The sequence below is a fragment of the Protomyctophum bolini genome (assembly GCF_963924005.1).
Source record: "Protomyctophum bolini genome assembly, chromosome: 20".
In the NCBI taxonomy this organism is placed as follows: domain Eukaryota; kingdom Metazoa; phylum Chordata; class Actinopteri; order Myctophiformes; family Myctophidae; genus Protomyctophum; species Protomyctophum bolini.
The window spans coordinates 10118511-10145253 of NC_137881.1; the positions used below are offsets into that span (position 1 = coordinate 10118511).

The following is a 26743-nucleotide window of genomic DNA, read 5'->3' on the forward strand; positions in this document are numbered from 1 at the left end:
AAAACAGCGGGTTGCGAATTCGAAGACTCGAATGTTTCTACGCAGAACAGGAGGATAAAGGTCTTTATTATATATTCCGTGTATGTGGCAAGACTTACACGTCAAATCCGAAAAAGCACAAGCCAGCACACAGCACACGACTACTGTACCACCCACTGCTCTCAATGTTATTCAAATGAGAGCACATTTCTATTTTCACCTTGCAGCGAACACGACGATCACCAGAGTCAGCAGCTTTCCTTGTCCTTTCTTCATACGACACATGCTGAACAATGATTGGCCCGAGAGGGCCAAGTAATTCACATCAACTGGGAACGCTGCGCGGGTTTATAATACGATCCCTGACTGGGATTGCAAATTGTCTCAGTCCTTTAACCCGGCCGCCAGGAGAGTGTCATACAAGGTGTTGCCGTATGAGCGGAACCAGAGAGTGTGACCTGCCGCCGAAAAAAGCATGTGCCCTTAATAAAAAAACTAAAAAAGGTGACTAAACAATGGTGAATTTATTAACTGCAGGATAATAAAAGTGTATAATAATTCACCTCTCCCAATGTGCTGCACTACTGTAGGTTATGAGACAAAGTCAATGCATCGGCCCCACACACACACACACACACACACACACACACACACACACACACGCCCTTAAGGTGCTGACGGTAGAAGAACAGAGAGAGAGGTAGAGGAATTATGGGGGGCTTAGATGTGGGAAGTAAAGGGGTAAATGAAAATACGGTTGTGTCTGTGTGTGTACTGTGTGTGCGTGCCTGCGCGCGTGTGCGTATTGGGGGTGGGAGGTTATCCTCAGCAGGCAAACTACCTACAGTAGTCATCTGCAGAGCTCTCTGGTAGACTCTGGAGGGCAAACAATCTCCCTAATTGAATTGAATCCAGGCTCACGGCGGGATGCATCGAGGCTAGCGACTCCATCCGAGATGGAGTGGAGTGGAGTGGAGTGGAGTGGAGGGGGTGGAGAGAGAGAGATGGAGGGACCATGCAGCCACACAGAGAGAGCAGTACAGTTTGATGAGGGGTCGGTTTTACCCAGCACGGCAACTACCAAAGAGTGAGTGTGTGTGTGTGTGTGTGTGTGTGTGTGTGTGTGTGGGTGTGTGTGTGTGTGTGTGTGTGTGCGTGTGTGTATGCGTGTGGGTGTGCATGTGAGAGAGGTACAGTAGAGTTTGAAGGGAAAGGACAGAATGACTATTGGGGGGTGGAGTAATGTAGTGTTACTAGTGTATATGTACTGTAGACATAGAGAAATGGAAGCCAGCTGTGCGTTTGCATGATTACACTGAAAACCTAATTTGCATGAGGGATGGAAAAGAAAACATGCTTTGGTGCATAGAGCATGGTGACCGAACAAAGAGACCCCTTCTTGTCACTGATGGCACAAATTAACGGAACGCCGGCGACCTCCCGCAGCTTCCGCGTCGGAGGATGAACACCACCCTATAGATCGTTTTCATAAACAGCCACTATAGTGCACACGAAGAACGGCAAATGGTCCGCATGAATGCGCTTCATTAAATGAGGGAAACTCATCTGTCGATGTTCAACGTGGCCACCACTTTCGGGAACATGGAGACGGAAAGTGTGAAACGGCACATTCACAGGGAGTTTTGCATAAGAGAAGAGAGAGAGGATGGCATGAGACATGCATGAGACATGGGCCGATATACCAACGTTATGATCGTACCATGCTGCATTAATGGACTGAAAGTAGCAAACCAGCACCTTGGCTCCAGTCTGGCAGTGTGCCACGGGTTCGACTCCCGATCCCGACGGCCTTTACTGCGTGTCACCCTCCCCCATTTCCTGTCAGCCTACTTTCCTCTATCCCTCTATCAATAAAAAGAAAAAAGTCGAAAACCTAATAATAAGCGACATGTTGTTATAGGTCTGCCATTTCTGGTCAAAGAAGGCATTGTTGGGAAGTGTCGTCTGATTATCATATGTAGAATCCTCTCAACACAGGATTTGTGTTGTGTATTATGTGTGTGATGCGGTGAGGGGGATTTCATTGTGTGTTTAATGTTAGGCTCTCTTGCTCATAGCATATTCATGATATGCAATGAGACAGGACCGTCTCTGCCGTCAGGTATTTTTCCTCTATGTTGATGTATTAGATCAGTGCACAGTGTACCGCACTGTAATAACATGTTGACTAGTGGAGGAAGGCAATGCTGCGAGCTTAACACTGGTTACGCATGGCTCTAGCAATTTCTGAGGACGGGGGGGAAAAAAACAAGATTACAGTACAAAAACATCCTTTGAAGATGATTGACTTGCCATACCTTCACGGTGAATGTGTATGCTTCTTGGGCGTTTTCTCAGCAAGGCACCTTACAAATCCAGCGCATCACATTCCAGAGGAGAATACCACGATCTATTCTGCGAATACAAAGGCAGAGAGAGAGAGAGAGAGAGAGAGAGAGAAGAGGAATTCTGTTGAAATGTGGTTCATGAGACTATAATCATTTCATATCAGTAGAAGAACCAGATATGGTTACTTCAGCATGGTATAATGGCATTGCATTTGTGAATATACCTCTGTAGACGACAATGGAGTTGACGGTTTTAACGTTTCTGTCCATTGCAATTTTCATTCACCCATAGGCTTACACAAGGGAGGGTCTACTCTAAAACATATCATGCACGCATTCATCTATCCATCCATCCATCTTCAACCGCTTATCCGTAGTCGGGTCGCGGGGGCAACAGCTACACCAGAGAGCTCCAAGACTTCCCTCTCCAGAACAACATTATATAGTAACTTCCTCCTGGGAGATCTCGAGGACATTCCAAGGCCAGTGAGTTAATTATTTTCCTCCAACTGCGCCTTGGTCTTCCCCAGGGTCTCCTCCCAGTGGGACGTGCAGCGAGGACATCCCTGGGGAGACGCTCGAGAGGCATCCCAACCAGATGCCCGAACCACCTAAGCTGGCTCCTTACCAGGCAAAGAAGACGAGCGACTCTACTCCAAGTCTCTGTTGCATGACTGAACTCACCCCCATCTCTAAAAGAGATGCCATTTTGGCCACTGTGGGTCACGACCTTAATCTTTCGGTTATGCATTGCACGCAAACAAATAAAATATTTTTTTTCATCTTTTATGTACAGTAAGTTATTGTACAACATGTAGGGATGTTCCAATACCATTTTCAATTGACAACCTCAAGCTGTAGGTATAATAACACAAATGTTTTATCAGAATATGTAGCTTGGGAAATTATTATTCTTCCACAAATTAGTAGCAGGCTTGAATAATTTTCCAAAACCTATTTTGGGCTATTTAAAATGATCAGCAAATACACGGGATAAAACCAGACCTAGACATCCCATGCTGTCACTTGTGTTGAGTGACATGTCTAATGACACTTTTTCACATTAGGCTCTCTGTCCTCTGCTAGGCCTAGAGGGTCATTGAGCAGCATCTTCATAAATGCTCCAAATGTGGCTGAGCGACTGTCCCAGATTAGGTATGTTGCGTACCGGTATGTATTATTCCAGTCACATCAGCTTTTAATGGCTGATTTATTAGGGCTCAACAGGGCCCTGGTGATGGGGTGCAGGACAAAGAGCCTGCTTTAAACTACATTAACACTGCGGTAAATATCCCATGAAGCATTAGCATTTTGATGACTGCCTCCCCCTCTCTCTCTGTCTCTCTCTCTCTCTCTCTCTGTCTCTCTCTCTCTTCCGTCTTTGTATACTCTGTCTCATGACAGCATCGTGGACCGGAAATAGCAGCTAGAGATGCTCCGATAATCGGCCAGCGATCACTGATCGGCCATATCGGCCAATATTCACTCTGATCGGTAATCGGCATTTACCTTAAATGTGATCGGCAATTTATCTAATCTGGAGAAATCTTTGACACATTTAAGTGGCATAAATGTCAATCAGATATATCGTATAACATCATTTTGCATTTGTGTGACAGGCCTAAACATTCTCCCCTTCCTCCCCACACACAGGAACAGTTTTGACATTTTGGAAATATTAAAATTAACATTTCACAAGATCAGTATCGGTCTCGGACATATCGGTATCGGACGATAATGAGAAAGACAAATCGGTGATTGGCATCGGTCCCAAAAAACCTGATCGGAGCATCCCAGCTTATGGAGCTGCCATCTCTGGTCGTACGGCGGAGCATAAGTTAGGTATATCGGTCGATCTCTCATGCGTGTGCCGTCCTCGCACTCTGCCCTCGCATGTCACTCCTCGTTGCCCTCACTCTCTCCACTCCACTCTAAATCAACCCCTTGTTGCTCACCTTACCATTGTGCATTTGCGTGAAGAGGTTGAGTTTAATCACGGCTGAATTAATGAGCAAAACCAACATTCATTCTCCAGTGATTCAAATAAAAACGAAAAGAGACTGTGATTATTCTTCAACACAATGCTTGTTGTTCTGCTGAATCGGTCGTCGCTATGACAGAGATACTCTTTATGTAGGGTCAGGGTGATCGCAGTTGAGCAACCACAGGTCAGGTACAAATACGAAGCATATTAGGAATGAGTTTGAGTTTTCATGGTAATCCATATTTCTCAATAAGAACAGACAGATTATATATATAGGCTAATACTACGGTAGAATAAAATTGGTCCCAAGAACAGTAGATTATTCCATTTTTATTCTGGTCAGTCATTAAAAGGAGCCAACGGGGTTGGCTGGTCTCCCTATCCAATCATGTGTGTCGATTTGCTGTTTCAATACTTTCCCCCTCAATATTTATTTTCGTCATCAGAAAAGCCATAAGAAATCAAAGAAATGTCATTAGTGTTGACACGATCGTTTCCCACTGTTGTCAGCGAATCAGCCATCTTACTGAAAGCAATTCCAATACTTTCTGCAATAATCATGTGGCGGTGCCATGATGGCATCCCCGCTGTGAGCGCTAGTCAATGTGCAGACTAGTCATCTGTCACTTATCAACATATCTCCCAGACAGTCCACGGGCTGACTATTGGCTGCCATGAATCTTAATGAGTCAAATTCACAATTCACTATGAAATACAATAACAGTTCTACTTGAGCAATAGTTGAAGCTCAATATACATTTACTGTCTAGTGTCTAGGGACTACCGTTGTTGTCAGTAAAAAAAAGCAAGCTAACAATGTAAGGTACTGTGTGCATGTCTAATTGGTCAACAGACATGACAAGCAATAACTGCATCATGTATAATATTACATAAACCCAACAGCAAAAAAAAGATTAATGGAGTAGTGGTAAAAGACTTCTGCAACCACCCGGAAAGTCTGCAAACATGCACAGTAAAATCCTCAGTGTTGATTTAACTTAAGCCCTCTTTTATACTTTGTCGCACAATGGTGTGCTGCGTGTCGAAATTAAATCGACAAGCTCACAACTCGCTGCAATGATATTGCGTTGTGACATTGTAGATTTTTTTAGGCTGATGCCCAAAATAGGGAGGACACCAGGTTGAATGTAGTTAACTCTGGACTACTTAAAGGCCCATTTGGGTCTATTCTTACACGGCACGCTCAGACTTCAATGAACACAGAGGATTTTACTGTGCCTGTACTGTATAGTATACTAAGCCTGTATAACCGAGGTCACTAGTACTACCACTACTTTGTAGTAGGGCAGTGTTTCTCAACCAGTGGTCCTTGAGGGGTTTCCAGGTGGTCCTTAGCTAAATGATGGAGTTTCTTGAGTCTAAAATGAAACCAAATGGATCATTACAGGTCCATTTGGTTTCATTTTACACTCTGAAGAGTTAAATTAATGTTAAGTCTACGCAATCATTGCTATTAAAGTGAAGCAATGCTAAACTTCCCCGTTGACTGCTTTCAACAATACAATGCAATCCACACACATAATCCCACTCCATTTCCATCAGCAAGTATAATTCTATACAGTCACTGCCCTGTGACTGTTCTCAGTGATTTTGCTAAACTTCTCAATCTAGGAACAAACACATGACTTGGCTTTTTATTTTTTTATGATCAATCTCCTTAAGGGACTTGCTTTGAAAACTAAAGCTGCTGGTCTTTGTTCCTGGTCGGTCACATTTGGAGCTTTTTTCCAGTTCAGCAGATGCCACAGGTTAGCTCAGCTGAATCTGCTGGTCCAACAAAACATCTGTCAGTTATTTAGTATAGGTCTGGAGAAGTTCAGGGAGGAAACACATCGTGCCATATTGCAACAACTCCTTCCAAAAGTCTGTTGCACAAAAGGAACAAAGCAATAGCTTCATAGAGACCAAAGGAAAACTAACACACTAAACATTTGCCAATTTAAGAGTCCAAATGTTGCATTCACATTGCAATGGCTTGATATTCCTAAACCTTTGACAATTCTGATTTATATCATTATGAAAATGGTATAAATATATCACTGTGTGTAATGAATTCTTCCCTAGTGTGTTTCTCTTCTAGTCTCTCCCAGAGCTCCATTTGTTGAAAAGAAACACTATTAGTGCAAATTAAAAATAAATAAACTACTCTCTTAATCACTGGTGTTAATAGGAGCTGGCAGCTAAATTGGGAAATGAGGCTTCCAAGATCTCTTCAAATGGTGTGTAACTGGATAAATGTAAAGCACACCTCTCGGTTACAGACATTCAAGACAGCCTTGCACTGACTGTTACAGCTGGCATACTATACATACATGTAGGTGACAGCATTACACTGTGACTGTTGGTGTAAGACAACTCCTCGCTGTCAGTTCATTCATTAATAATAGAGAGATGACTTCCGCACACCTGGTAGGTAATTTCGAGCAGGTGCGATGATGACGAGGCATATACAATGTGGAAAGGACCTTGCGACCTTCCTAAAGCCTGAGGAAGGTCGCAAGACCGAAACGTTGCTTCTTAAATAAATGCTCTGAACCAAGCAAGTGGCGGTGTGCGGGTGTCTCTCCTTTCCACAGTTCATTCATTAATGAGAGGAGAGTGATCTCCTTTGTCGTTCAGAAACAGAGATGTGTTTTACTATTCTCTAAGAGCAATCTATGAGGAAACTGTTAATTTGATTAATTGGATAAGAGAATTTTTGTGGATAACTTATTTTCTATGATACATTTTATTTAAATAAAAGATTATTGTATAATCAATTAAATGAATTAGTTTGATAACTGTTGCACCTCTAATATTGATACATAGAGGAATATATACTGTACATATACCATGCTGATATTGAGTGTGTGCACCGGAGATGCGCAACTGGACTTTTTGTTGGGCGCCAGCCCCTCCTACGCACAGCTACTGTTTATGTAGCACGGAATATGAAGATCTGATTGGCTGTGATTGAATGTGATGTATGATAAGATAATATTAAAATACCACTAACGCACAACCGCCGACATTTTGTGCGTTTTAAAAGCTATAATAGGCCTATAGATAGATGTCATTAATTTACAGCATAATTTCACCTGCGGTTTATCTCCAATATTAATTAACAATTATATTTGATTGACCCAAATCCACCCAAACTGGGCCCACCTGCAGCAAGCACGGCTAAAACCGCAATCTGCGCATCTCTAGCCCATTTTTACCTGAGATAAGATTCTAAAAATGTCTTCTACATCCTGACAGTTTTCTGAAAAAGCTATATTTCTATGTCAGTCGTTCTTCGATTTTTCAAAAATGGCAGACCTACAAGCTCATAGCGCGCCACTCGGTGGCGCGCTATGAGCTTGTAGATCTGCTATTTTTCAATAGCTAAAGCATAACATAATGCTAACACCAAAAGAGGTTCCTGCCCAGAATGGGCTAGTGTGCACCATTAGGATGACAGTCCTCATATCTAACACAGGTGCCCCAGCAGCCCCATATAAGCTCATCGTTGCCCATCGATATGTTAAAAAAAAAAAGAGTAGAGATTACTTAGACTAGAGACGGAACACAATAAAACAGTGAACCCACACTTGCATGTCTAACGCAAGCCGACAGGCCGTGGTGTGGCTCTACAGAAGCATACATCAAGGCGGAGCGCATGCAGTCGCCGCCCTATAGCTCATCAAAGACTGGCTCGTTTTATCAGCCAAGTGGAAAATGTGCTGAGAAAGAATGAGGGAGAAAGAGAGAGAGAGAGAGAGAGAGAGAGAGAGAGAGAGAGAGAGAGAGAGGGGAGCCGTATGTGAGAGTAACTAAGCTTTTGTGGCCAGTGCTGACCCCAACACCCACATTACAGTAGCCACGATCACTGCCAACAAAAGCCTTAATCAGTGGACGAGGGCTCTAAATTAACCTGACCTACTGGTTGTGACACTTTAATCGACGAGTCAGGCTAGTGTTCGCCGAGGCCAGAGGCTGCAGAGATATGGTTAATAGACATTGGAGAATGCATTCAAAAGGGTGGCATCCTTTTCCAGTGAATGGAGCCACCCTGAAGTGCATACTCCAAGTGTACAGATATATGGCACATACAGTTTTTTTTAGGGTTTTTTTGCCATTGGTGTCTGCTCATTCATCCATAGTACAAGCAATGTGTTGACTATTATCGAGTTTCTGGTAAAAGAGGTAATTAACTGATAGCGTACAGTAAAGATGTTGTCAGTATCTTGGAATGAGACAAACTGTACTGCACCTACACAGCAAAACCCATTTAATTCTGAGTGGAATAGGGTTGAAACTATCGATTATTTTCTAAGCAATTATTCTATCGATTAAGTTTTTGTTAATGAAATCATCTTGAGATATACAGTATGTATACAATCATCAGATCGATGTAAAAACCTCCATTTGTTTTTGCATGATAGACTAAATAAATTTGTGCAAAATTTGCAGTTTGTCATACAACGGCAACACGCAAAAACAGGATATCTGAGAGCTTGCAAAAATAGGTTATCTGAAAGCTCACCTGTGAGCTCTATTTTCACCTTTTCATTGAAAAAATAAATGAAAGTTTCCCTCAAAATAGATATAATCATGTAAATGACTTATTATTCATGATTATTTCGCCCATACAACTTGTACAAACATAAAAAAGAACGAAGAAAGGTTTCTTCACTTAACACAGGCACTACAAGCAGCAAAAGAGACCAATAAGCCAATGCACAATAGATATGAACGCATGCAATAAGGTAATAAATAACATCATACAGGTCATTCTCAGCGAGAATCAAGAGATTGCTGTAGTGATTCCTAGGCTGGCGCAGGACAAGCATACCAAGAGGAGTCAATAGACAAGGATGGCATTCATAATGCATGGACCACGTCCAGACCCCCAAGGGTCAAATTAAATTCAGGCAAGCTGATAACAATTGACTGAGGTTGCTGTTGCTGGCAACCACAGGCTTAGAGAACTGCAGGCAGATTAGGATATTTACGTGCATGGCCCTCCATCCACGAGGCTCTGATGCTCTGCCCCCATGCTATCTACAATATCTACAACGCTTGTGTTACAGATTATTTTTCTCTCTTTCAGCAACTCCTCTATCACTGTCCGTATCGTATCGCTTCCTCACATAGCCTCATCTCTCTCTCTCTCTCTCTCCCCATCTCTCTCTGCATATCAATGAGAGTAGTTGCTAACGGGTGGACTTCCCCAAACAGCAGAATCCTTCCTCTGGAGGTCTTCTCGTGCCTGGGCCTTAATTGGCCTTATTAGCGAATGGATGATCCTTGAGCTATGAGTCTGTGGATCACCAACTGTGCGGGCAAGTAAGTGTGCGTGCGTGCGTGCACGTGCATGGGTGCATGTGTGTGTGTGTGTGTGCGCACACACAACTGCATTATGTGTGGGCTAGCAGTGCCAGCACTGGCAGGGTGGGGAGGGGGAGGTGCTGCTGACGCAGAGAACACAAACTCCACTCCCCTGCGGGTTCTTATGATATGGATGATCGATAAAGCATTCAGGCAAAGCTGTCCCATGTCTTCAGCCGTTACAGTACAGTGTGACATGCATGAGTGTGTAAGAGCTTACTGTATGCGTTTGAGGATTGCGCGTGCGTGTGTGTGTGTGTGTGTGTGTGAGATAGAAACAGGAATATCAAACTACACACCATTTTTCTGCAGTACAAAAGATGCAAGGACTACCATGCAGTGGTCGACACTGGCAGTAAGTACATTTTCTGAGATTTATTTTTCAGCAAGCACAAGACTTTCACTCTGCTGCTACATTTCAAATAAGAATGTTGTACTTTTTAGACTCCACTACATTTCTAGGAAGAGCCTCTTGGGTCCCAAACTTACACACATATATTATGAAATAATATATGTGTGCAAGTAATATTCCACCTTTCAGTACACAATGCCTACGCGTTGTAATTTAATTTCCACATGTGAGAAACAGTCCTATGTACCTGCATGAGGCCCCAAGCCAGAGCATGTGCACCAGATATAAATGATTTTGGAAAAATGGCTACAATCATTATAAACCTCACGCATGACCCACAGCAACGTTCCCCTCTGCTGGGGCCAGTGTGTGTGTGTGTGTGTGTGTGTGTGTGTGTGTGTGTGTGTGTGTGTGTGTGTGTGTGTGTGTGGGGGGGGGGGGGGCGTATCATTATGATATTAATACCAACCTTGCCGTGGAACATAAAAGTCAATAGAGGGTAAAATTGTATGGGTGACACTAGTGGGACTTGACACTTTGGGCCCTTCACGAGTTTGTGTGCATGTACAATCAGCTGTTTAGCATTTGTTTTTGATGATAACATCACTTAGGGAGCTGCTCTTGTATGGGCCAAAGCCAAGGACACACATTTGGGCGGTTATGGGAGGAGGAGGAGGAGCTTGAAATGAGTGCTGTGCAAGACAGTAGGATTACCTATAGCAATTAACCTCGCGTCATCAGACCTTCCACAGCGGAGGAAAGCCTGGTATTCGTTACAAACTGGCCCGTGTGATCAGGTCTAGGCCACACCTACTGATAATAATAATATATATTTTTGCTAACGGGTGGAACGAGCAACCACCGGGTTGGTGGTTCTGGTTTGTCGGCGCCACTTTGTTTTAGTTCCCCCAATCCGCCTATAAAGCTGCTATAAGCAATAATATGTCAAAATGTTAATGACCTTTTTATTTATTTATTGTATTCATACAGCCAGCAATGGGTAAAACGTTCCCAAAGAAAAGTCTCTGTGACACATCTAGAGGCCACAATCTGAATTCAAAGATTTTCCTAGAAGCTTTGTCATTGGTCGATTTGCCTGTCTACTTCCTGATTGGTTAGTCATTTTGATTTCGTTTTGTTTTTTTCGACCAATGACAAAGCTTCTAGGAACATCTTTGAATGCAGATTGTGGCCCCTAGATGTGTCACAGACTAAATAAATAAAAAAAACAAAGTCATTAAACTTTGTTGCTACAAGTTGTTACAAGTTGCTACAAGTTGAAATAAAAGATGCATATTATGAAACAAATTGTTCCTATAAGCTAAACTACGCCCCATCAAGGGTTTTAGGCCCTAAAGTTATGATGTCCTTGATCATGGGGAATTATTTGGGGTGATGCCGGGTTCCAGCACCCTAATGACTACAACCAGTGACTACAACATGTAAAGTTATTTCCGCTCCCTACCGGATCAGAAACCCAAAAATGGTATTGATCCCAGGCTAGCAATGGGTTATTGAGAGTCTGTAATTCTGTCAACGATTGATACACTCTAGAGACAATGAACAATAAGCACTACAACTAGTAAAGGTTTTGTTTACTTTTTGCCCTTTGTTCTTCAGATTAAAATCTCACAGTTGTGTACTAATCCTAAATAGAAAAGGTTTGTACTCCTAAATAGAAATAAATTGACATTGACCCGAGTAGTTTTGCACTCAAATGAAATAAAACTGAAAATATGCAACTGATCAAAAATGGGGATTGAATTACAGTACATACAAGTAGTTTACTTCTGAATTTGGTAAATGGTGCAATTATATAGCTTTTTTCTTTTTTTTAATCCAAAGCGCTTCCCATAGATTAGCATTACATTCACATACACATTCATACACCGATGGTGGAGGAAACCATACAAGACACCAACCTGCACGACGGGAGCAATTATGGGTTCAGACTCCAAAGTCTTGCTCAAGGACACTTCGACACTAACCCTGGGATCGAACTGGGAACCTTTTGGTTCCCAAGCGGCTGCTCTACCTCCTGAGCCACTGCCGCCCACTTGTCCTCCATCTAACTTTAACCTCCTGCCCCTCACAATATGGAACGTGACCCCTTCTGCATTCTGAAAGCGACCTCAAGTTCCTCAACATTGCATACAACCTTGACATTAGGTGAAAGGAGCGAGGTGTGTTTCCAATAAACCCAAGCCTCTCTCTCTGTGTGTGTGTGTGTGTGTGTGTGTGTGTGTGTGTGTGTGTGAGTGTGTGTGTGCGCGCGCCACATTAATTATGTTCCCATGTGTGTGTGTTTATGTATCTATGTGCCTGTATAGCCTCTGTGAATGTCTACAGAGAGTTATGTTTATTTGTGCATGCATCATTGTATGTGCATGTATGTATATGCAGTTTTGCATGTTTAGGTGTGTGTGTGTGTGTGTGTGTGTGTGTGTGTGTGTGTGTGTGTGTGTGTATACGTGCATGCGTGCGTGCATGCTCAATATGTTTGTAGCAAAGGGGCTTCTGGAGTGTCTCAGGTCCTAAGGTGTCATGGACATGGCTTGACAGGTGTGTGTGTGTGTGTGTGTGTGTGTGTGTGTGTGTGTGTGTTTATAAGTGTGTGCGGATGTGGAGGACCTAACAGAGCCGTCGATCTCAAGCGGGGCAGTTGCACACAATGCACCCATTCAGGCTGAGAGGGAGATGGCAGAGATATCCCAGGACCCCTGTAACGAGGCGGCGGCTATTTGGGGGCATGTCAATCTTTCACTGCTACTACAAAGAAGGCCACCACTGTACCTCGCATCAACCTGGTAATGGGGTGTGTGACCTCATGTTGGTCAGCCATCATAACACTGGATGATGAATGTAGGTTCTCTTGTGTCACGACTGACGATAGGCAGGTTTTGCCCGACCCGTCCCGGGGGTTTTTTAACTTTACTTTTCCCCCGTCAAAGGCTTTCTTTTTTACTTGGACGTTTTCCTCACCACTGTCTTGAGGGTCAAGACAGTGGATATCTTAAGGGTCCAGGCCTTGAGAGAGTTCCAAATATAGTTCTGTAACTCGTTGTACCTAGTTGTACAAGTGGACCCATACGGGACTACGGGTCCATTTGGTTCTACTTGTACTTTTCAGAGTAATTTGGGTCCTTGAAATTAAAAGGTTGGAGAACCACTGGTCTAAGAAGAGGTGGAGTTGTTTGCCTTTAAAGCTCTTTGAGACTGTAACACAGAATAACTGGTATACAAATGAATGTGACATGGCTTGATATACATGATACTTGATATGAGCACAAATAAATAGTGATACCAACCAATAACATTATTAGGACAAATCAGCTAAACTATTAGTTAGACATATTGATAAATGCATTGCATGGATACACATTACTTGATAATCTGTTTGTCTGTTTGTTTGATTTTGCATTTTAGCCATCAGTAACACTGGCACGGGCCATTTTTGTCACAGCCATCCATCAAAATCTAAATGAACCCATGCAAAAAGGGAAGAAAAAACACCATTGGAGAAAATTATAGAAGGCATTCCATTATTAAACCCTAAATTTAGCTTCCTAAAATGCCTACATTGAGTTCAATCCTAAAGTGCTAAACTCCTTTGTCAATATATATAGACAGTGGCAGATGTAATTGCCTTGACAAATTTCCCATTTGGTATTCATTTCCCATTTGCGAGGACGAAGGTGGTGGTGACCTGTCAGGTGATTACATTTTTACTACCACTGAAATTAATAACCAATGGGGTGAGAAAATAAACATGCTTGTTTCTAAGAAGGTAATTTGAGAACTTGGGTACACACAGACACATGTGATCAAGCAGAGTTACAAAGACTCACACACACACACACACACACACACACACACACACACACACACACACACACACACACACACACACACACACACACACACACACACACACACACACACACACACACACACACACACACACACACACACAGAGAGAGAGATCACCGCAATACACAAGTTAATGGTAAGATGTGTCAGAGATGGTCACTGTCTGGAAGAATTACACAGCTACATGCTCCATACGTCTGCACACGTCTGACAAAGGCTTTTAAAACACAGACAATGCCACCAGCACAGCTATCCAGGCAGAAAATTGGACAGCCATCCTTCAGCTTCAGCATAAATCTATGGGCAGCCGCATGCATCGGAGAGCAATATAGCATTACTATGAGTCTCTGCTGCTACTAAAAGAAGTAATTGAATTTGGAATGAATATAGACAGGATGGGATTAGAGTCCTTTTCTCCTCCGCAGGGGGCCTGTGTTCGATAATAATGCAGGAGGAACAAGTCCACTCCTTCGCTCAAAGGATAAGCAACAGAAATAATTATTATCCTCTGCAAACGTGAAAGAAGGACTTGCTGAAAATTGGAAAATAATCTTGAAAAACAGAACATTGTTGTTATTGTTGCGGTGTGCAACAGAGCAATAAGCCCTGTGTGTGCCAGAAAGGGTTCAAAGATGAATTGAAAATCAAAAACCAGTGGAATTTGGAGTTGTGCGAATAAATAAAGAGGGGGCAATAATAGAGAACAGATGCCTTCATTCCCCAAAACTCTGTGGCCGTCATGGCCTTTGCCCAAACAGACGGCACCACAATCTAACTGCTGAACGGCTAAACCTTTATCAGTCACTGCCTTTTCAGTCAGCTTTCCTCTAAAGTTCCCTACTACCATATAACATCTAAAGCAACACAACACTGTATCAGCCCATTTTTAAAACCATACACAAGTCATTCACAAGCCATACACTGCGGATGACACTAGCGGTGTGACCCCTGGATCCCAAGGCTATCTGTCCAGTAAATCACATTGGTATGCCCATATTAAACATGTAGGCCTCAGGGGAATGAAAGCTCAGGCAAAGAATGATAGGCATCTCTCTGCTGCTGAAAACCTACATTGCATTATTCCGGGGTAGTGGTTGATGTGATAAGATGTTGCAGTGGACTGGTTGCAGCGGTGCATTGTGGGATGAGAAACGATGTGTTCAATTCTTCTTGTGGGCAGCGGAAGATAAGGGCCCATTTCTCATCAGGTCATCTGCAATAAGTGCTCTGCTGAATGGATAAGAAAGAAAACAAGGCTAAATGTCCCTAGAGGCTGTGCTACTCCCTACATACTGCACAAAAGGACCCTTTGGCCAAGGGTGGCACTAGAGCAGGGGTGTCAAAGCCATTTTAGGCCAGGGGCTGGACTGGGCAAAATTCTGACCTTAATGCAAGTGGACCAATTTTGAGCAATATACAATGAGAATACCTTCTTCAGTTGAAGGAAGTATTGGAAATTATTCTGAAACCCTGTCCATGTACCTGTCTATGTTGAAATGATTCTGAAACCCTGTCCATGTACCTGTCTATGTTGAAATGATTCTGAAACCCTGTCCATGTACCTGTCTATGCTGAAATTATTCTGAAACCCTGTCCATGTACCTGTCTATGCTGAAATTATTCTGAAACCCTGTCCATGTACCCGTCTATGTTGAAATTATTCTGAAACCCTGTCCATGTACCTGTTTATGTTGAAATTATTCTGAAACCCTGTCCATGTACCTGTCTATGTTGAAATTATTCTGAAACCCCAGTGTCCATGTACCCGTCTATGTTGAAATTATTCTTATGAGCGACCTGCATGCACCGACTGCAAAGAGAGCTCCATCTCCTGCCGACCTAATTATGTGAAAGACACCAATGCTGTCATAGTGTGGCCTTGCATATTAGCATTAAGCTCATTTAAGTGCCGTGTTATATTATCCACCAAAAATGCGAGACCACGAAGCAAGTCCAGTCTGGATCACGTCGCAGGCTTCCCTTTCTCGTTCATGAACAAGTAATTACAATATCACTTTCGGACAAAAGATAGGTTGTGGTTGAATCCCTTGGCTCTAATGAAATTACCCGTTTTGATTACAGGTACTGTACATGCATGACATTGACATTTCAGTCTCCTGAGCTATAGCCTCTTTAGTGTATAATACTGGAGACCTTATAGCAGATTTGTACAGACCGAAACCTGGTTGCCCAAAGAACTAGAGTCCCTCTATAGACAATAACTACAATGGAGTTCACTCTCGTAGAGACAAAACAGTAGGAGGTGGTGTATCCTATTTTTTTCATTAATAGAGGATGTTGTATATCAGGCTTAGAGAACACTGCTCTGTTATGAAACGAGTAATGTTCCATCTTTTGATTAATCTCCGTCCTGGGCGTAATTATTTAATAGGACGGAGGGCGATAACACAAGTCCATCGATCAGCATGCATACTTTCTCAATAGACAGGGGCCGTCTACATGTTTTAAATGTTTCATGTAATCATCGAGCCATAAGACAGATCACTCGTTTAGCAAAAATAAATATACTTGTGATGATGGCCAGTACCCATTTAAAATAAATAAATGTGACAGTTCTTTCCATTGAAAGTAAAGAAACAAGCCATAGAATAGCACAACCTGAAACGGAATGGGGGACAGCGTCACAGCAAAAGTGAAACCAAGAGTAACTCGTGACTTGTGAGTCACTTGTTCAACGGACAAAGTAAAATTTGAATGCACCGGAAAGATTTATTGGTTGTTCCGGACAACAGGACAAGCCTTAATGTCAGGCCCTGCTTAACTCCATGCCACATGACGCCTTATGACGCCTATCCCATATTGAACTGGTGGGCGTGTCCACACAAAAATGACATTTTAACAAATACTGTACACTACTTATCAGAGTTCCTCGACAGGTGAGGCGAGCTGCATGCTAATGGTGACCCAGCTGTTTGAAGCAGTGTGCTTGCCCTCACCCTTTTCCTGCTCGTGCCTTCCAATCAGTTCTTGTCATCGTACGTGCTAGCTTTTTAAATCGTCAGTCGGCTTGGGGAAACATGGCTGTCATTTTAGAATGGTTAATGTGATCCCTTTGACCCCTTTGCTTATTTTTATTTTTCAACAGTTATTAATGTAATGGTTGTTTTGTTAGGCACCGCATCAGATCGGGTCAATTGCAAGTGGGTGGCATAATTCATTCTTGCCGTTTCATGAGGGTAACAGTATAGCAGGATACTGAATAGAAAGAAACAGAACTCAAACGGCATGTGGGCGGCCACAGCAGACATGTTTTCTGGTTTCAGTTACTTGGGTCACAGCTAGAAGTCGAGAATGAGATTTGGGGAATGAGGCGCAGCCGCGCAAGGGTCGTGGAGATTTGTTCAGTGCATTTTGCGTTCCATTACAAATGTACACAGCTCTAAGAAAACAAACTGCCGGCATGCGGTGACAGACATCATCTGACAGATGGCTGCTGGAGTGGGGTTTCTTAATGCATGAGGAATCGTCACATCTGCCCGATGCGACTGTGCGAAAAAAGATGGGTCAAGAGAACTTCTTAAGGAAACCGCATGAAGCATCCTCTGAAAGCTACAGCAAAACACAAAGCCACTGGCAACTCTTTCCACAGAGACAATGTGCACTTCTCTTTCTTAAGACGTCTGAATCGGTCGAGTGAGCTTGTGATCCTGTAGGGACCGGGAGGGGGTCAATCAGAGAGACAGTCACTATCCCAACACCCACCCCGGGGTGACATTTTGGTACAATAGATAGATCACTGGACAGAGAGACTGAAATAGGCATCAAGCCTGAAGGAAACCTGCAGACAAGCCGCTGCACCATCATCAACAAGACAAAGGATGGCTGCCACTTCATCAAACAGAGAAGACGACTGCAAATTAAAACTAGAACTGCACACAGAGCGAGCAAGTACTGCCGACCTCTACGAACTTACCATCAGCCCCTCTATAAAATATTGAAATTAAATACTAAAACAACAAATAAACCTTTAAAGAAATCCGACATTATTATAAAATACTATTATTTTGCTACAACAGGCTATATGCTGTTGACGGTGACATAATTATACTGTGGTCGGCTGGACCGAAAGTGTTATGTATGTATGGTAGGCGTGGTTATAATTGGCTTTGTAATTGGCTTTGTAAACACGACAGACAAAGACAACATGAGCAGCTAAAAAGAATAGGAGGTATATGTTTCCGTTTTCACATACGTTGTACACGTAACAGTCTGTACACACTTACAGACCGTTCACCAAGAACATCAGGGGTGGACACTGTTCAGCACTTTCAGCTGCATCTGAGAAACACACACACTGCTCAGTGTTATGGATCATTAGCCCTACAACAAATAAACAAAAGGTATAGCATGAAAATCAGGGTTGTCTCAAATAAGATAAAGTGCAAATGTGGCAGTGCTCAGACGCTCCTGCATTCCTAAAGCAATCGACAGAATTCGAAGATTGGATCCAAGTGATCCAAATGTTCAGTCGATGTTTTTTGAAAAAGAAGAGGGGACAGGATGGATGCGCTCTGTTTGCATGCAGCACAGCCACAGAGGAGGTTACAAATTGTCTTCCATCTCTCCCTCCGATGCCATCACAGATGCCGCGGCTGAGAAAAATCAATTCGACTCCGCTCCTGCTCAATTTTATCTGCCAGTACAATTAAAACTGGCTTCAACTGACTTTCCAATGTAAATTACCCACGCCCAGCTGGAGGGGGGCTGTTCAATGTCATCAGCTCAGTGCTTATAGGCCAAAAGACTTCTCCTGAGACCACCAAGTATACCACCAAGTATCTCACATTGAATGCTGATTATGTGGAAGACCATGTTATTGAGCACAACACAGTGTGGAAATTATGTTGAGCCAACTTGTGCAGTTTGCTGCAGATGGTGAATCCCACATAGCACAATCAAGTCACCCGAAGTTGTGATGTTATTTTAGAAGTTCTCAATTTATTTTAGTTTGGAAGTCAGTTTCCACCAGATTTTTATTTTTATTTATTTTTGCACCTAAAAATGGTCAAGAGAGCAATGAGGGATGTTATGCAAGCATTAGAATTACAATTAAATCCGAAATGGTTGAGAAATGTGTGGGGGTCCCTCTACTGTACTGTACTGTACTGTACTGTACTGTACTGTACTGTACTGTACTGTACTGTACAACCCGAAATCATCACATTTATAATATGCAGTGCGTGTGTGTGTGCACACGCACATGCGTGCGTGCGAGGCTGAAAAACAGTGACACTTGGTGGTGAAAACCATCCAAATGCTATTTTCAGGCTCGGACGGACCCAGGCAGCCAGCCAGGGATACAGCCAGGGAAACACATAGCTGTCTATAGGAGTGGTTGCAACACTCAAAAATAACAGAATAACTACCCTCGAGGAGGGGGGGGGGGGGGGGGGGTGTAATGCAATTTCACATCTCAAACTGCAACAATCAGAGAAAGGAAACCATGAAACTCATTATGCACGTGATCTGTTATGGCCCTTCTCTACTTGGCAAAGGACAAACTGCTGTCTCATAAAAGGTTTTTCTGCCAAGACTAATTTGTGAGGCATTAGAGAGTGAAGGCAACCCAGGACTCTTCTCCCTCCTGCCTCCAGAACTGTGGAATAAACTCTGTATTTTTCCTTTTTGGAGGAGCGATACCTCCTATAAACAGCAGCACCTTGACTCTGTTTGACCTGAATGGAACACAACCTTAATTAATTTAGCACCATTCATTGGTATTGTTTACCCTAGTAGGGTTGTATGTCACAATGGCTGCTGTTAAAATGAAGGTCTATAAATTAATCAATTTCAATTACCGGTAAACTGGAGTTAATAGGAGCTGAATGGAGCTCGGATCAATTGTTTTAACTTGATGTTGATTATTTTTGTTGCCCATTAGAAATGGTTTGTATAATGATATGATTTAATATCATATATAATAGGCCTACTATTCGAATTAAACTGGGGAAAAAATTCAATGATATTGAATACATACATTGGTTAACTATACCTACATTCTTGAGAGTGTATGTGGTCCTTGACATTTAAAAAAGGTGTATAGTTTTGTGGATGCAATGCACTGCACATTGCAAAACGATACATCCTGCAGTCTGCCATTTAGATTATGAGATGTATCTACAGTATGTAATCTGTATCAAAGTTGACATTTTGGCCAGAGACTACAAAATGTTATTTCCGTCGCATAAATGTTTAGGGCTCATCCTCCACGCAGATTCCATGGCAATATGCCCATTACTGTAGCTTTTGAGATATCTTGTGCACACCTGGAACTGTTGGGGGAAAAGGCCATGGGTCACCAGAACCAGTAGGTCTCATCATACTGAAGGTGCACAGTAAATTATGTGGCAATTCAGACAGTATTTATGTATTTTATATATATATAAATTCTTCACTAGAGGACAAGGCAATTGATTTTCAGCAACTCGTTTTCGAGGGGGTTTAAGATATGTAGTTTGGGGAATTGAATAGACCAAAAAACCTAATAAACTATGGTGTATTATTTTATTATAATCTGTTGATGTATTTTATAAAAGGATTCGACTATTCACTCAAAACATAACACTCTGGGAAGAACTGCCTAAGCCAGAGAATGATAGTGTGTATGAATAAATACATGTTTCACACTGTTGTAATGAAAATCACACTCCACACAGTGGAGAGATAGAAATCACCTGTGTGTGTGTGTGTGTGTGTATGTGTGTGTGTGTGTGTGTGTGTGTGTGTGTGTGTAGGAGCTGCATTCAAGCCGCCAGGCCAATTATTTCTGCCCAGCTGCAATTATAAAAGGCTCCCCAGCTGTGTTTGACACAAAGCTGGCTTAGGGAGAGAGAGAGAGGCTTACCACCAACCAAAAACATCAACACAATTACAGGAGTCCTAACCTTTCACAGTGTTCAGCAGCGACAACAGAGCCTTGTCAAATGGACCTTTGGTCTCGGGCTGTTGGCCGAAAAATGCCAAAAAACGGTTCAATCTTTCACCACGACAGTGGTTTCTTTTGAAGCCCCTCTGCAAGAGAGTGAATCGATAAATAGTTGCGATTGTCCTTTCAACTCATTCAATTATGAACTGTTATTGGGGAGTATAACCTACGTACAGTACAGTATATGCACTATTATAAAGGAAGATACACCGTAGGACTGTATCACTAAGAGCTACTGAAGTGTTCCTCTGATAATGATAACCAAGGCAATGATTACAACTACCGTATTAATCATTATAGGCAGGAATTCCATAATGAGTTAACACAAGCTGACCCAGTGAGCTCATCGTCTAGGTAGAAGCTGTCATTTCACAATTCCTGAGTGCTAGGATGCTAGTGTATTAGCCAGAACCCTCGCATCCCTATCCTGGGGAAAACGTTAGACACAAATAACAGATCTACAAGCGCAGTCACAATGCACTTGCAGATTGGCTCTTTTAAGCCAAGATATTCAGTGTAGAGGGGAAAAGAGTAAACTAGTCAACTAAGTAAGGTTTAAGTTAAGATAGTCCGTTTAGTCTGTCATTTGTATTATATATGAGGGTGCGAACAGACTTCATGGGGAGATTATAAAACATTTAACACATTTGGCGGCCACTCTCTGCATACATACAGCACCCTGTACTGATTATGAAGCAGCATTTGATGACCGGAAAAAAATATGGCACATCCATGATGGCCTTTTCTCGAGTTCTTTAAGCATCATAAAAACCACATTACTTGAACGCCAGTGAGTACAGTACATCGCACGGTTGGCCATGAAAATGTCCACGGTGAATCTTAAATACTGCACGCATGTCAAGCGTATTAGCAGGCATGAGGAGGGTGGTCTGGCACCATCAATGCCGTCTCTGTCAGAAAGATAGAGACTTGCTGAAGAGAATGGCTGTCATCCTGCCTAGAGATGGGAGAGGAGGAGGGGACTGACATCTCAGCTCTTCCATCTGTCACTCTGTCTCCACGATGATATATGGATGTAATATGGCACCAGTCACGCAGCAGAACCAGTCAATACCATCAGGCCAAGGAATGCTATAAGAGGGACAATGGAAGACTGTGACCCTTGTTATGGAATGACAAAAATCCACAAGGATGGGGGGGAATGGAGGGGGTAAATGGGGGGGGGTGTCTTCCATCCATTCAGTCCATTTCCTTCAGTCAGCAGTCACATAATATCTTCCAAGAATGATAAAATGCTGTTGCATAAAGTCACGTGTCAAGTCAAGTGTAATGGAAGGAGAAATAAAATTCAAATGATACTGTGCCAGAAAAGGTGTGTGAGAATTCTGATATTCAATCCATTTTATGGATATGCCCTAACAAGAGCACAGTGTATGATCCCCCCACACATACGCTATACTGCGTGTAACGAGGTTGCTGTGCACCAACACAAGGCATTACCCGAACTGTAGTTGGGTAATGCAATATATATATATATATTTTTTTTTATTCCCCTACGCTGTACTCCAGCGTGTGTACTTCAAGCGTGTTCCATGTTAACCTCCCTCAGGTTGTCAGCGAGAGCGTTTTCCTCCGTAACCACCGCGGGGAGGGCGAAGAACGAGTCGAGGTGCGCCGTGCGAGCTCCCGCGCAGCCCTTGAACCAAGGTGATATCTGTGTGTGAACACAGACGAGTGAGAGCTGCGCTGTATGCACTGTATGCACCCCCCCACACACACACACACACACACACACACACACACACCCCACTTTCCAGCTCCTAGCCCTGCGGGGCCCTGCGCCTGCCTGCACGCCGGTGCCGTTATCTGCTGCTTATTATTTGGCTGAATGAGCTGGAGCGGGGGCTCCCGGGGGCCGGCTTCTGACATAATGACTGATTACAGTCTTGCGGCTCCCCCTCTTAGAAATCCCACCACTGCCACGGCCGCATCTCGGCATCACAGGCGAGGACCTGTGTGTTTGCGGGGAGGGGGTGGGCTTGTCTGCAAATTGCACCTCACCCCCTGCACGCGCACGCGCACACACACACACACACACACACACACACACACACACACACACACACACACACACACACACACACACACACACACACACACACACACACACACACACACACACACACACACACACACACACACACACACACACACACACACACACACACACTTACACACACACACACACAACACACACACCTCTTGCCAATGAATTCGCTTAAAAGCCCTTCTCAACCTATTTTGCCCACATTATGTATTATGCATTATGTATTAACGCAAACTAATCATATGTTGCCTTTTCAAAAGATACCTGGGCACGTGCTTCCAGTCATGTCAACAGCTACCCTTCTCAAATGACACGAGGTACAGACCAAAACGTGCTGTGATGTTTACGGCCATTTTCCTCCTCTGGCACGGTACATCAGTCGAGGCTGCTCTGACCGCAACTAAAGAGGTGAGACAGGGCTGGAAAATGAGTTTATTTTTGCCCAGCAGTGTCACAAGTCTGTTGAACTGATCATTATTACACCAACCTGGTTTTCTAGACTAGTGCACTAGTTCTCACAGTGTGGCCTGGGAACCAGGAGTCCCTGGGGGGTTCCCAGCTAAATTAGTTAATATAATATAGCATACAAATCTGTTTAACCACTTTAATCCCAATTTATATTTTAAAATACGGTCAAAGTTGGCTAATAGAACATTAGGAAAATGTTTAAATAATTTTTAAACAACACAAATCATCTCTTATGGGGTTCCTGCCACAAAATCGCTTAAATCGGTATCAGCGTCCATAATTAATACATATCAATCAGGGGATCCTTGACATGGAAACATCTGAGGCCTCATTCACACGTGCCAAACACCAATCAAGCAATGTTTGGTCGTTTTTTGGGGCCACCACAATGCTTTTCCAATGGGAGTAACATGGTTTGATTGCTGATTGCTCCCCCCTCATCAAACAAAAATGTTTGGTCAAACCACGTGACTCCCATTGAAAATGAATTGGGAAGCAATCAAACAGCAATCAGACATTGCACACGGACCAGACATTTGTTGTGTAGGTGTGTACGAAGCCTGAGAACCAATGGTGTAGTATAGAAGCAGGATTATTAGGCAAGGACACTCTGGACGCACAGGAGACTGAAGACACACCAATCCCAGGCAGTCTCATCACATTGATGAGAACAAGGGACTGCTCTCTTCAAGTGACTGTTGGCCAAGGCAGACAGTCAGCCAAGGCACCCCCCTCCACACCCACCTCCACACCACACGCCTGTAGTACCCCTAAATCCAATTCTATGCTATTGATTAGCAGAATCAATTTGGTTCAAGTCACAAGCGCAGGGGGGAAGGGGGTGCTGAAATGCTGCAATACATTTTGAAGTTGCCACTGACATCACATTCTGATCGGCTGAATGGATAAACCGCCTCTCAATGCATGACAAATATGCATTCTCTTAATTAAAAAGAAGGGGGGAAAAAAGGAGTAAACGACCTCAAGTGATACATCAATAAATCTTTACTCGGGGAATGATCCACCTGCATGCAAATGCTGCTCATTATATTTTGCCAATCAAGTATGGCGAAGAGGGACGGCATTGTAATATGGATGTAATTTGGAGAAGTTCAGAATAATATTATTAATCAACGTCTTTCCCAGGCGTTCATGCTTGGTGACTGTCCCATTTCTGCCTTCCTAAATACAAATAGATTTTCTCTAAAAAATTAAGGATGTGGATTTTAAGTGAACGTACTACTTGCAAAAGTAGTGTTTTTTTTATATATATAAAATATATTTTTTTATCTCATTGCCATTTTATATAAAGATAGTAGTAACTAAAATTATACAGTGAAAACCAAGGAGCGCGTTACAGTCAAATTTTAAAAGGATATTGATCCATTATCAGGCCTTCAACTTGACTGCAAGGTAATTAAATTAAAAATGTCATACGTAGCATATAAAGTATACATAAGCTGAATTTGCTAGGCATTATACCGACATTGACCTAACCATTTCATTATTCCGTATCAGTGACATATCTGCTATGAAAACATCTGTGCCTGTATCTAAATTGACACTACTAGATTACAGAATGTTAAGATGCCATAGCAGAAATGCCCTCTGGCATTTGCAGCTCCATTAGACTGTGGTAAAAGTCTTCTTGGCTTTTTGATGGTCAATTAGTGATCAGATCAAGAGGTCCCGATGGTTTAGGGAGGGCCTAACACGAACCGTCATTTCCATTCATTTGTATGCAGCTGCAGGTGCAGCAGCTCATTACGTATTCAAGCCCAAACCTGCCTTCCAAACAGGCCATAAATTAACTTCTTTTAGGGCTTCGGCGGCAGAGAAGCACTGCATCTTTGTTTGAGCCACATATAAAGAACTGGGTTTCAGGGAAAAACTCAAAACTACTGCTAAGCCCTCAATATCAATCTCGTGGCAGGAAAACCTAGTGTCACATTGTAAAATGCACGTATAGACAAATGTACCACAGGGGTAGTAAAGAGGTTGATGGACTGTGGCTCTGTCAGACTATGTCAGTTCCATAAGATTTGGATTCCTTTTAGCAGCACCAACAGGGTCATAAGGGTGGCTCAAATGTATTTTTTTGTGCTAGATCAACAGATGTAGGTAGCTGCACTATCCTTCATTTGAAGCAAAAATGACGAAATATGTTTTAAAATCTGTATAGCATGTTTCATATACACAGAGAAGCTCAATATTAATATGCAATACAATAGCCTGTATATATTCTAGTGAATCTTGTATATCGCATGAGTGGGCCTATTATACTGTACTGTATGTTAGCTTTTGATACATCAAGGCCAGGCGTTTTATGAATCAGTACGACTTCATACAATTGCATTTTCCATGTATAAAATCAATAAATAAGACTTACAGTAATGTCATTAAAAGTCATAGCATCAGAGGCAAAGCCAATAAAATATAAGGAAGCCGTTCATTATTGCATCGCTTACACAATTCTTCTATATCAGGAGGACACATCGATTCTCACTCATCTTTTACTCCATTTGTATAAAAGAATGCATTTGTTGCAGCAGAAGCTATTTGATTGCATTCCACATTGTGTCACAGTTTTTGTATCACAGTGCAGGATGTAAATTGTTACTGTATACTGCTCCGGCTAAATGTTTTGATCCCCCCCCCCCCCCCATGTGACAAGTTAACAAAGTGGTAAATTGTGGGTTTAGCTTGCAGAAAATCTAAAGTGGATGTCCACAAGCGGATGTGCACTCATAAAAGTTTGGAGGGAAAAATGTCATTGGGCACGGTCGTGTGCACACTTGAGCTCAACAACCTCATGCTGGAACGTGGGGCGCTTGCAGGCTTTTATTCAAATTGAATGCATAAATTACTCCAGTTAATGGCACCGGAAGTCAAGACCAAGCCAAAACTATTTTGTTGTGTTTTGTTTTCCCATCTTAATTGCAAAAGCCAGTATGCCAAATGCCCGTCTCACCAAAAATCCCCTAGTCATTATACCCGCATAACCACCAGTGCCCACCAATGGTTGCATGCAGTGAGTCACCAACTCCCACCCATCTCAGGCCCCGGCCTTTTAACGGTCACATTTGGATTCGGTAGCAAGTTATCTATCTGGAACTAATTTGATAATCCCCAACAATGCAGATGTACAGCAATGTGTGATAATTGGAAACAGTGGAGCCTATAGGTAGGTCTTCGTCAACTAAAGAAACGCATCTCACACAAAATATGCAGTCACTGCATGGCTGGGCGATATGACTTGAAATCATTATTATTTCAAACTTTTGCTTTGAATAAGATTGATGAACAATTTGTTATTAGTGAATATAGCTGATCTACAAGGTCACAACGTGTTATG

General features: G+C 42.7%; 1 protein-coding gene across 1 annotated transcript in view; it reads right to left on the reverse strand.

The window, feature by feature from the left end:
* Positions 1-26743, reverse strand: part of LOC308335713 (adhesion G protein-coupled receptor L3) — a 276097-nt gene that overhangs the window by 242365 nt on the left and 6989 nt on the right. The window contains exon 2 of the mRNA XM_080792874.1: positions 2298-2394. The gene's annotated coding sequence lies outside the window, so the exon portion shown is untranslated. The remainder of the gene's footprint in view (positions 1-2297; positions 2395-26743) is intronic.